A 13,213-nucleotide genomic window follows, 5' to 3' on the forward strand; every position below is an offset into this window, starting at 1 on the left:
GGCTCGTCATATATTCGTAAGACCACCAGGTCCATGGAGGATCGGTGTTCTGAGCATTAGCGTCACACACTTTTACATCAGCCGAGCATACCTGCTATTGCATAACATTGCTTTCGTACCGATCATCCCCAGGAATACAACAACGGGGAAATTCTAGCATGCACTTCAAACTAGTAAGATAGTGTTGTTAAGGCATGACTGAGACTGAATTTGTAAGTGACTTTATAAATAAAGATGAAGATTTTTGCTTAATTTGCGTTAAATACTGTTCTCTCATTCGCCTGGAAACAGAGGGAGCATAACTTCTGACGCCGGTCATCTTTGGTTGTGTGGAGGCGCTAATTTTCACAATGTGTGTGTGTGTGTGTGTGTGTGTGTGTGTGCGCGCGCGCGCTATTTTCCGGGAATGCGTTGCATACCGAAGGTCTAAATTCCCTAGCACAATGCTTAATTGCTGCATTAGTGCCTTCAAAATTACGGGGCGAGCACCTGTCGAGATATCGCAGTTGTCAAAGAAATCGACCGGCTGAATTCCCGTAATTTATCTGAACAATTTTATACGCCTCAAGAAACTTCTTTCACAGTCCTTATCGTATAGAAATCACACTTTGTGGCACATTTGCATACACATGTTTGTAAACACTTCACAGATGTTGTTGTACATGGTGTGATCAACAATGAATTTATTCGTAGTGCCTGAGATCTAACTATTAAACACTGGACATATGCAAGGAGTAAGTTTAGAGTTGATTTTTGAAATTACTGAAGTAACTTTGGGAGTTGGTGCAGAAATGGTGTAACTCACATATATATGGCACTGCATTAATTGGTTTGTGTAACTGTAATATAAGTGTAATAACACTTAGTTAAAGGTGCAAAACTTGCTAAGCTGGAAAGAACAAATCCATCATCACACAAAGGGTTTACCCAGAATGCTATTTACAAAGGGTAGTATATACAATCGCTCTCAAATGTGATGCCAACAAATCGTTAATCACGAGATCAATGGAAGTATTGTACATTGAAATGGAACTGGCAAATCAGTGCCAAAATGAAAATACACTTTCCTCGATTCCTGTTGCAAAAACCTTAAAAATCATTCTTATTCTTCTCAGGAAAGACGCCTATTGTAACTTATGTGGATGCATGAACTGCTTATCCTGTAACAGTCTTTTCTGTGGTCCACTAGTTTTAACAACCTACTTATTGGATGATCATTATTCACAAGACATTAACAAGATGTTTTTGCTACGAGGTGTTGGAAATAACCCACTTCTGTGTTAGCCCCCATATATCCAGGAAACGTGTTAAGCTAACTTATGCTACATTCAGTTCGAAAAAAAGTAAAGTTTGTTCTCTACAACTTCTTCGAAAATAATAACGTACGTCATGCGTTACTAATCAGGAAATGGTTCTCTCTAAGAAGCAAACAATCACCAAAGGAGAGAGACAATATTTTAGTGAAAAATTCTGAATGGCATGTGATTTATTCTAAGTATGTGACTTGACAGAACAGTGCTGCTATTTTGTTGCTCCCTGATGAGACCAGCATGTGCAGCGCTACGGATAAATGTTTATGAAGGGCAGATTGTTTTTCACGTGTTGTTCCCACAAATGTAGTTCTGTCACTTTTAGCTTGTGAGTTCACAAGGGCAGCCGCACAAACAGTACATTGAACTTCATCTGTAAGTCGCTGTTCATAGGACCTACGAATGCTTGACTGGATTTTTAAGAATTGGCTGCGCTAAAGGGGGTCAACCAAACGGACTTTTCGTATTAACGCTGAAATCACGTCACAAAGTTCAAAGAAATGTCAGCAGAAATTTGCAGTTAAAAGTAATGTTTACTAATCAGAGTTTTTTCTAGAGTTAACAAAACTGAGTTCAATCAAATCGCTCTCTCTCTACCAAACCCCTCTCTATCTATTTACTTCTCTTCCCTCCTCTATCCATGCCCTCTGTTCCTGTTCATCATTTCCACCCCTCCCTCTCACTGTCCATCCCCACTATCCCCTGTCTTTCTCCACCTCTTTCTCCACATGATATCTACTCCTTCCCCTCTGTACTTCTCCTCCTGACCCCTCTAATTCTATCTCGTCCTCCCCTCTCTTTGTCAATTTCCTACTTTTCTCTCTCGCCGTCTCTCTTTCCTTCTAGATTGTAACTAATATGTGTACCAAATCGACTGAAATCGTTCCAGGTGTTTAGGATAAGCTTTTTATCTGTGGCTTTGCTCTCGTAATTACACGTCAAATATATTTCACAGGTATTTCATGCGCATTTTTATACACATTTCACCTGTGTCCTTACCGAATTTCGCGGTGCAGCTTCATTTTCACGTAGTCTAATCGTTTATGAAATTGTGTCTACTGAACTACGTGGTGTTCAATGACATAATTTTGCAGGTACATTAAGTGGTATTTGTGGCTGCCGTCGCGAAATCTGTTATGAAGAGAATTAGTAGCAAATTAAGCTGTCATGCGTTTCCTATTGCAAAATGAAAGATTTGATTACATAGGATAATGCGTTTGTCTCTCTACAGACTAGAGATGCACACATGTCACTATACAAAGTACGCTGAAGTATCTCACTTCAAGCTCACTCCACAAATGCCTTGAAGTCGGAAGTATGGCTGATAAACAAACTAGGTAAGCGAGGCGCTGCTTCTTTTGAACCAGTTACACCACAGCAACACAGTTCGGTAACGAAATCACCACTCACACGTTGCCGGCTCCTGCAGAAACGTTTAAGTGTTATTTTGCTACCATCTGAATCTATACAGTTCTGTTGTGTTATCACTTCCACCACAGTTTTTGTTTTTTAAGAAATGGCCCCAAAAAGACGTCAGTGACTATTCGTTGTGCCGTGGAGTGCCGTTAAGCAGTCAGGCTTTAGAGTTCCTTCGTAGGAGGCGTGAGTTTTACGAGGTGCATTCAAGTTCTAAGGTCTCCGATTTTTTTTCTCCGGACTGGAAAGAGATAGAAACATGCACATTGTTTTAAAATGAGGCCGCGTTCATCGCCAATACGTCCCAAAGATGGCAGCACCGTACAGCAGATGGAATTTTACTGCCAGCGGCAAGAATGAGAACTGTTTTAAATAATTAAAATGGTGACGTTTTCCTTACTTATCACCGTGCAATCATTCGTTTTCTGAATTAGCGTGGTGTGAAACCAATTGAAATTCATCGACAGTTGAAGGAGACATGTAGTGATGGAATTATGGATGTGTCGAAAATGCATTTGTGGCTGCGACAGTTTAATGAAGGCAGATCATCGTGTGCGGTAGCGTTCTCGCTTCCTACGCCCGGGTTCCCGGGTTCGATTCCCGGCGGGGGTCAGGGATTTTCTCTGCCTCGTGATGGCTGGGTGTTGTGTGATGTCCTTAGGTTAGTTAGGTTTAAGTAGCTCTAAGTTCTAGGGGACTGATGACCATAGATGTTAAGTCCCATAGCGCTCAGAGCCATTTGAACCATTTGAACCAACTTCGGGCTCGCACAAGCCAGTCTGACGACATGATCGAGAAAGTGGAGAGAATTGTTTCGGAGGATCGTCGAATGACTGTTGAACAGATCGCCTCAAGAGTTGGCATTTCTGTGAGTTCTGTGCACGCAATCCTGCATGACGACCTCAAAATGCGAAAAGTGGGTGGGTGCCACGAATTCTGACGGACGACCACACGTCTGCCCGTGTGGCATGTTGCCAAGCAATGTTGATGCGCAACGACAGCATGAAAGGGACTTTCTTTTCGTCGGTTGTGACAATGGATGAGACGTGGATACCATTTTTCAATCCAGAAACAGAGCGCCAGTCAGCTCAATGGAAGCACACAGATTCACCGCCACCAAAAACATTTCGGGTAACCGCCAGAGCTGAAAAAATGATGGTGTCTATGTTCTTTGACAGCGAGGGCGTAATCCTTACCCATTGCGTTCCAAAGGGTACTACGGTAACAGGTGCATCCTACGAAAATGTTTTGAAAAACAAATTCCTTCCTGCACTGCAACAAAAACGTCCGGGAAGGGCTGCACGTGTGCTGTTTCACCAAGACAACGCACCCGCACATCGAGCTAACGTTACGCAACAGTTTCTTCGTGATAACAACTTAGAAGTGACTCCTCATGCTCCCTACTCATCTGACCTGGCTCCTAGTGACTTTTTGCTTATTCCAACAATGAAAGACAATCTCCGTGGCTGCAGATTCACCAGCCGTGCTGCTATTGCCTCAGCGATTTTCCAGTGGTCAAAACAGACTCCTAAAGAGGCCTTCGCCGCTGCCATGGAATCATGGCATCAGCGTTGTGAAAAATGTGTACGTCTGCAGGGCGATTACGTCGAGAAGTAACGCCAGTTTCATCGGTTTAGGGTGAGTAGTTAATTAGAAAAAAAAATTGGAGGCCTTAGAAGGTGAATGCACTTCGTACGAGAAAGAAAAAGACTGTTTCTGTTCATGGGCATCCATTAATTGTTGCTGAAAAAGTTTTAGAGCATACCTGGAAAACTCTAGGACTCAATGAAAAAATTGTAATAGGGAAAGTGATGCTGAAGTAAGCCGTGCAGGACTAAAGCACTGTGGAAAAACAGTGTATTTCTAAGTGTCCATGGAAAGAGAAAAATGCAGCCTCGCCCAGATATAGATCTACATTCATTCCAAACGGATGCAGTTCGTCAGCACATTTATGGATTTGTAATAAGAAAGAATACCCCAAAATTGCAGAGTTGTTAATTTCTTTAAAAGGATATGAAATTTCCTTAGGAGAGGGACTGGGGAACTTCACTTAAAATTTTATTAAGAAGTATAGGCGTCTGCTTTAAAAAGTTAGATGGACGAAAACTATTGCTCTAAAAGCTCAAGTTATTGCAGTTCTTAGATAAAATTATAGGAAAGGATATCTATTCATCATACGATACAGGCCTTAACGACCGCTATTAACTCTACTTAAAACTTCTGGGTTGACAGGCCGTGGCCGATATGTAAAATTTGTCTCTAACGTTTTGTCTCCGCCGGCTGCGGGAGACATCCTACACCTCTGAGAATGTCTTCCGAAGCAGCAGACGAAACTTTAGGGGAATGTTTTACATATCGACCACGGCCTGTCAGCCCGGTAGTTTTAAGTGTGAATATCTGCTCAGTTATGTGGTTAGATGGAAACTGTGTCAGCACAGGGAAGAAGTTGATAAACGCTGGACAAATGATAATCCGAATAGCAGCGGTCACGAGCCAGCTGGAAGAGAAACCAGATAAATTATGGCACAGGCAGATTCTTCAAACGGTTTTGTATATGAAGCATTTTTTCGAAATATTAAGTGACTGGCTATCACAGAAATGGAAAGTCTACTACGTGAAGATCCTGCTAATGTAGACGCAACCTGATTGAGGAGGAAGGTAGATCTGTTGGCAAGCTTAAGAGAAGCACACACTACATTACATACAAAAATGAACAGTTAATGTATTCTGTTGACAATGTTGACTTTTTTGTCGCCGATTCGAGTGGTAGTGACGATGTAAAAGTAGATGAGTATGCGCCATTACAGCCCTATGTCGGTGAGTGTTAGTGTATCCAGAATTAATTCATCCACTCCACAACAGATAATGAGACTGTTTCTTTGTTTCGTCCTACGAATATCCATAGCACGTTTGTTGTTGTGCTTGGGTTTACATTATTATACTACGTTTTAAACTTGGTCCACACACATCGGTTTGTCGTCAGTCTTGCATGATCATGCCAGATTTGTCAAATAAAACGTTAAGTGTGGCCGGAAGTTCGAAGTCTTGTACGAAATGAATGAAGTTCGAAAGGCGGATGGGCTGGAGATTTGTGTACACGCGAGGCAAGTCTGTGTAGATAGATGCACCCTAGTCTCCACGCTCAAAATGTGGGGGCTGGTAGCTACCCTTATGAGACTGTCTTCTTTTTTAGTTTCTGAGGTTACTAGTGCCAACAGTTTACAGTTCGTTTCTACGAGCGTCACTCCAAAACAAATGCACACTATTTTTGTAGAAATACAGTTTTCATTCTGCATGTGTGAAAGTTTTACAGTGTGTAGATACACCCTACCCGCTTGTTTACAAGCTTAGTTCAACCTGTTCCCGTGAGTGGCGCCGTCACAGCAAGCCTTAAGATGGCTGCTACACGTGACGTTCGTCAGAAGCAACGTGCTGTCATAGAATTCCTGTGCTGTGGAAACGAGACAGTGGGAAACATCCACAAGACGTTGAAAAAGGTGTATGGAGTTGCTGCTGTCGATCGCAGTACAGTTAGTCGGGGGACAAGCAGGTTAAGTGATGAAAGCGGGCACGGGATTATTGAGAACTGTCCTCGCAGCGGCAATCCTTGTACTGCACACACTCCAGACAATGTGCAGAGAGTTAACAAATTTGTGACTGCTGACAGACGCATCGCAGTGAACTAATTGTCCAGCTACGTTGGGATAGGAGTAGGAAGTGTTTGCAGAATACTGAAAGTGTTGGCTTTAAAAAAGGTTTGTGCCAGGTGGGTTCCCAGAATGTTAACAGTGGCTCACAAAGAAACAAGAAAAACGGTATGCAGCAAACTTTTGGAACACAACGAGAATGGTGGAGATGAATTTCTTGGAAGAATTGCGACAAGTGATAAAATATGGCTCGATCATTTTTCACCACAGACGGAGAGGCAATCAATGGAGTGGAATCATGCAAATTCAAGCAAGAAAGAAAAATTCTAAACCACACCTTCTATTGGAAAAGTTATGGCTATGGTGTTTTTCGATTCCAAAGGACTCTTGCTTGTAGACATCACGCCAAGTGTAACCACCATAAATTCTGATGCATATGTGATGACACTGAAGAAACGTCAACATCGACTGAGTCGTGTTGGACCACATCGCAAAAGCAGGATGTTTTGCTGTTGCACGACAATGCACGGCCGTATGTCCGTCAAAAAATCATGGAAGCGATCACAAAACTCGGATGAACAATAGTGAAACACCCGCCTTACAGTCCTGACTTGGCTCCATGTGACTATCATCTCTTTTGGAAACTGAAAGACTCTCTTCGTGGAACAAGGTTTGAAGATGATAACTCCCTTGTGCACGCGGCCAAACAGTGGCTCCTACAGATTGGTCCAGATTTTTACCGTGAGGGTATACAGGCGCTGGTTCGAAGATGGCGTAAGGCAGTTGAGAGGGATGGAAATTATGTGGAGAAATGAAAATATTGTCCCTAAAGGATGTATCTATACACTGTAAAACTTTCAGGCATGTAGAATAAAAGATGTATTTTTTTAAAAAATAGTGTGCATTTGTTTTGGAGTGACTCTCGTATGTCCATATGTAAGCAATTGTGCCGGTCTTCTGGTCCATGCCGTAGTTCTTGCAAATGATTCACATAGGAGAATGCCCCTCTCTTCAATAACCAATCGCAGCACCATGATGAACAACGTGCAGACTTTCTCTTCTTCCTCAGTTTAAGAACACACAGTGCAACTGTCATCTCTAGCAGTGTTTCCACCTTGGAACGACTAAGCAAAAAAAGTGAGCGCGACTTTGAATGGTGTAATTGCGTCAGGCTTTAGATACAGCTCCTGCGGTAACGAATCTCATACACACTATCATTACCTTCGATTGTTATTTGTATCTGACGGTTTCATATACTACACAACGCTTTTTTGCTGTAGTTGTTTTCTCCGTAATTGAGCTGCTCAGGGGAACACAATGATAAGCGCCATCGCCGTGTATTTTGCGGTAGATGGCTAATGGCACCACCTGTGGGATGAACAATGCAGTAAACTTACTAGTAGTTCCATATTCACTCAACAGATGTCAGGGAGGAGCTTAATGGTAAGCGCCACTGTCCGTCTGTTGCGGAAACATAATGGTAAGTGACAGAGAAAATGGCGGCAAGTAAAAACATCTCTGAGATTATGGCAACAGTGAACATGGCAGAAGACTATGAATATACTTCCAATGATACTAATATTTTCTAGAGGGATCCAGAATACATTTCTAACGACTCAGATGACTCAGAGGTATGTTATTTTGTAAATATACTGTCTTTAGTACATTTCACGAACGTAATGGTAAGTGCATGTACATACCATTATGTTCCTGAAGTGCAACTGAAAATTACGTTCGCCGACAAGTACAAGATGTGTACAGTATAGGTCAGTGGTGAGAGATCATCAAGAAGTCGGCTTGTATATAATATGAAAAGAGAGGATTTCTATCAAATACGACACTCTAAAGAAGCATTTGTCTTCAGAAAAAAGACAGTTTATGAAAGAGATGTCAGCCTACGGAAAACAAGTAGGTGGAAGGTGACCTCCGAATATCTATCATCTTTATTCATCAGCGAGACATTTTGTCATGACTTTTGGCATGAAATAAACTTCAGGAAACGCGAAAGGCAAGGACCAGTTCCTACGCTTCGACTTAAATACAATGGGCCAAGGCTAATTGAAAAGAAGAAAGTTGCTGACGTCCTGTCGCTCCTAAATTACATACCTCCTGTCCACAATGGATTTTTCCTGTCACTAAAGCCAACAGTTTTAGAATTAAGACATTAGTAATGAGACTGATGAATGATTTTGCAGTTTCAATAAAGTGTCGAAGACTTAATGTAAAATTTAATATGTAATGTACTATCACTGTGTGTTGTTAACGGTGTATGGTAATGTAATAATTCTTGTATATTTCATTTGTTTTAGTCAGTTCTAATTTTCATTTACGTCTGTATAATAGAAGATAGATGTTAGAATCGCTACAGAATAAAAGGACTGTTCAAAAAAAAATTATTCAGATTTGCAGATCAATTGAAACTTTAGATGCGCTGTATCTCGAAACTGTGATTTTGGCGCTTACCATTTTGTTCCCCCGAGCAGCTCCATTATCAGAACATGGTTGTTACACACATATTAAGTATCGCCTTATATACTGGCTGATAGTAATCTACGTTTACAAAACATGCTTCGCAACTATCAACTTTGGACATGTGCTGTGGCAGCTATTGGAACCTCGCAACTGTAATATAGCCAGCTGCACGCGATCTGTCAAGTGACATGTTTCTCCGCCCCGGATGTACAGTATATAGATGTGATAACCTCACCAACTACAGCTCGAAACACGGCGCATACATGTCGTAAATAGTAGCAGGTAGTACAGTTTCTCGCAAACGCGAAGAACAAATCAGAAAGGTAGCGATATCTAGGAGGAACATACATAAATCAAATAGTTCGATCGAATATGTAAATACTGGAAGTCTTTCCGGGAAGGAAAAGGGATTATTTAGGTGCTGCAGCGCTGAAAAAATTGTATTTTCTGATATATGGTGGGTCATTGACTGTTACCGTCTGATCGTTTAATATCTCCTATGATTGAATTTTCTCTCCGAAGCAAACTAAATGAACTTTTCTTTAGGTCTCCGTTGTGTTTTTACACTGCTGAACGATTTCCACAGCTAAAACACAACGGTTTTGCCACCGCATGTATAGCAGATGCTGTTGCTGTTATGTGACCGACAAAAACCCGTGTCCCTTCGTTTTATTCGTCCTGTCGCGGAGGGAGTAAAGCAAAAAACAATGCCCACGTGACGAATGCGTATTGTTACGTAGCGTTACACCCATTAATTTTCAAGACTCGAGATATCTCACCCATTAAAACTTCTCCCTCTTGTTTGCCTGGAAGAGCCCCTAACGACTCGATTTACGCGAAAAATAAAATACGGTGCACGCACCGTCGGGCTTATAAATCTTCCGCTCGTTCTTCCCTCTTGCTCCCTGGCAAAGAACGCATTACCTGATATTTTGAGGGAACTTTGCCAACTTCCAACAACGGCAATGAAGGAGGTTCCAAAGCCTCTGGTGAAAGGAGCCGTAGCTAAAACTGGACTCCTTGCTACATTCATATATGTTCCCCTGCTGGGTTTCGACGATATCTCATTAGTTTCTCTGCGAAATTTCCTTGAACATTAGTTCCGAGAAACATTTTCCCCATCTTGTCGTATTTTCATCGTTTGTCCTGTCGCACTGTAACTCGTAAACCTGTAAGAAATCGACAATGCCTTGAGATTAAAGCGCTTGAATAAAACAACTGTGAATCATGCAAAGATCCCAGAACGTTTCAATAACAAATTAAAGGAATATATTGTAGTATTTAGTCTTACTAGAAACGAAACCATTAAAACCGCCTTATTTTCTACACTTGTCGCATGCCATAGATTTGGATTATTACTGAACAACGTAACGTCACATTTGTTCATATCTCTTTGATTATTTACTTGCCTTATTTTAAAATCCTAGAAAGTTCGTTATTACAAAGCAGTGTTTGCAATGTTTAATGTGTTACGTGATCTCTTGGGACATCTGTACCCAACATTACTCCCCTTCTCCTATTACGTTTATATCCAGGGAATACCTGGAAGCAAAAATGTTATCTCGCAGGGTTTACAGAACGATCTACTCGTTAAGACTTACTGCAGAACGTGGAACAACCCAAAGAAAGTCATTGTTTGCAATATTAGATATTTCCCAAAGCGTCATATTGGCTCAATAAACGCGAACTGTCACAGATCCAAACACTATCAGATTTGGAAATAAAATGATCAAGATACTCCATGTGGCACCCTCTCATGTTTCACATCCTGATTGGAAAAATCCATATTCTGCGCACCTGTTCAGAATAAAACGTCTAGAGGGCAGAACATACGGACGCAGAATTTCCAAAACTGTATTTTCACCAACTGTTCACTACAGTGCATACAGGCGACAGATAATATAGTATCTATAGGTATAATAGTTAAAGATTCAGGGAGCCATGAAATAAGCAGTAGCACCGAGAACCGGGAAACACCGCTGGTGGAACCACGCATGTGACCTAGCAATCGAAAGACGAATCAACACATGGAAGAAGTTCAGTAGCAATAAGATACCAGAAAACTGGGAAAAAATTACTCAAAACACAGAAACACACAAGTAAAATAATCCGTAAAGAAAAACAAAACTACGACAAACAGAAACTAGAAGAGATAGAAGCAGACTTCACAAGGAACAACACTAGGAATTTCTACAGGATGCTTAGAGAAAACATGATGAAATACCAAGCACGGAACCTCTGCTTTAGGAGACCGGTCGGTGCACTAGAGACCAATACCAAGAACAACTGTAACGTCCTAGCGAAGTACTTCGAGAAACTCCTAAACGCAGAATCACCAACAGACAAACTGGACACAGAGGAACCAGCACCAAACCCAGACAGAGAACCGCCATTGATAGACCAAGTAAGAGAAATCGTCAAGAACCTCAAGAACAATAGAGCACTAGGAGAGGATGGAGTCATCGTGGAATTCTGGAAGCGACAAGACCCGGATCTCTCAGAACACATACACAACATCATGGCGCACAGCACTGATACACCCTCTACCAAAAAAGGGGTAAATCGGACCCGAACAATTATAGGTGCATCTCACTGTTACCTGTCACATAGAAGATACTTTCGAATGCACTGCTAAACAGATGAGAGAAGCAAACACACCACCTGATTGGCGAATACCAGACTGTGTTTCGTAAACACGGATCGTGCGCTGAACAGATATGGAAACTTAAGATGATACTGCAACACAAACAGAACATAACCATCGCCTCCATCGACTTCAAAAAGCCGTACGACTCAATAGACGGAGAAACCCTCTTTAAAATCCTGAAAGAATACAGAGTAGATAGGAAAATACCAACTATAATTCAGCAAACACTAACAAACTCACTGAAAGTGAAATTATGTGGAGAGTTCTCAGAAGAGGAAGTTGGACGGCCTCTCGCCATTGCTGTTCAACATAGTACTGGACAAAATAGTGAAGGAATGGAAAAAAGACACAGAAAGGAGTGCTGTTAGGAAAAGTAAGTCTCAAGTGCCTAGCGTTCGCAGACGATTTAGCCATAATAACGGTACGAGAAACAGAAACAGTAACAGCCATAGAGGAACTACATGAAATCGCAGCCAAGACAGGACTACAAATATCGTACGAGAGAGTACAGTTCATGAAAGACCAAAAACACCCATCACTAGACACAAAATAATGGACAAAACACAGAACTGAAAATTTCAAGTACCTAGGAGAAACAATACAGATGGCAGGAAAATATAAGGTATCTATCGAAGAGAGATGAGTGAAACAAGAGAAGGCCTACAAACCTGACTTGGAATCACTACAATAAGAAAGCTATCTCACGAAAGGCCAAGCTACGACACTAGGAGACGGTGGTGCTACCAGGAAGAATATATGCAGCCGAGACCACATTAGTGCAAGGACAAACACGAATCAAACAGATAGAGAAGACGGAGCGAAAAATACTCAGGAAAATATTCTGGGCGACTCAAAAAGACGTGGTTTAGATACAGGCCAGCTGAAGAACTATACGAACACACAGAGAAAATAACAGACAAGATCAAGAAACGAAGACTACAGTTTTACGGACACCTCAGCAGAATGGCACCACATAGGATAGCGAGACAGGTTAGCACAACAAATGGATGAATGAAGTAAGAAATGACACGGAACAACTCAACGTCACACAGGAAAACAAAACACTCCTTAGGAACTGGGTCAGAAGAAACAAACTACAAGAGACAGAGTCGACAAAAACAAAACCAGAGGATGAAGGAACACTGGGCGAACAGGAAAAATAAGGGAAGCCGAAGAGAACACAGGACCTAATGTGCACTGAAGAACAGAAGCAGGAAAACAGCACACGAATGAGGGAAGTTTGGGCACAACGTAAAGAGAAATTGACATGAAGTTTAGTCTAAAGGCGCTCTTCAAGGGCATAATACAAACAATAACAATTACAGTTAAAGTGGACTTTTTCCAGATAGACTGAAATATGCTATTGTTAAACCACTGCATAAAAATGGGATAGGTTTGATGCTAACAACTACTACCCGATCTCACTTCTGACTGTTTTGCCCAAAATTCTTAAGAAAATAATGTGTTCAAGTATAGCTTCACACATCTGTGAAAACGAAATACTACCAAAATGTCAGTTTGATTTTCAGATAGGGTTTTCAACAGAAAATGATATACATACGTTCACTGATCAAATATTGAAATGAAATGATAGTGCGGCATTGTTGGCCGGGAGACCCCATGCGTGGTAGCCGGCCGAAGTGGCCGTGCGGTTCTAGGCGCAGCAGTCTGGAACCGAGCGACCGCTACGGTCGCAGTTTCGAATCCTGACTCGGGCATGG

The sequence above is a fragment of the Schistocerca gregaria genome, chromosome 7 (assembly GCF_023897955.1).
Source record: "Schistocerca gregaria isolate iqSchGreg1 chromosome 7, iqSchGreg1.2, whole genome shotgun sequence".
NCBI classification, from domain to species: Eukaryota; Metazoa; Arthropoda; class Insecta; order Orthoptera; family Acrididae; genus Schistocerca; species Schistocerca gregaria.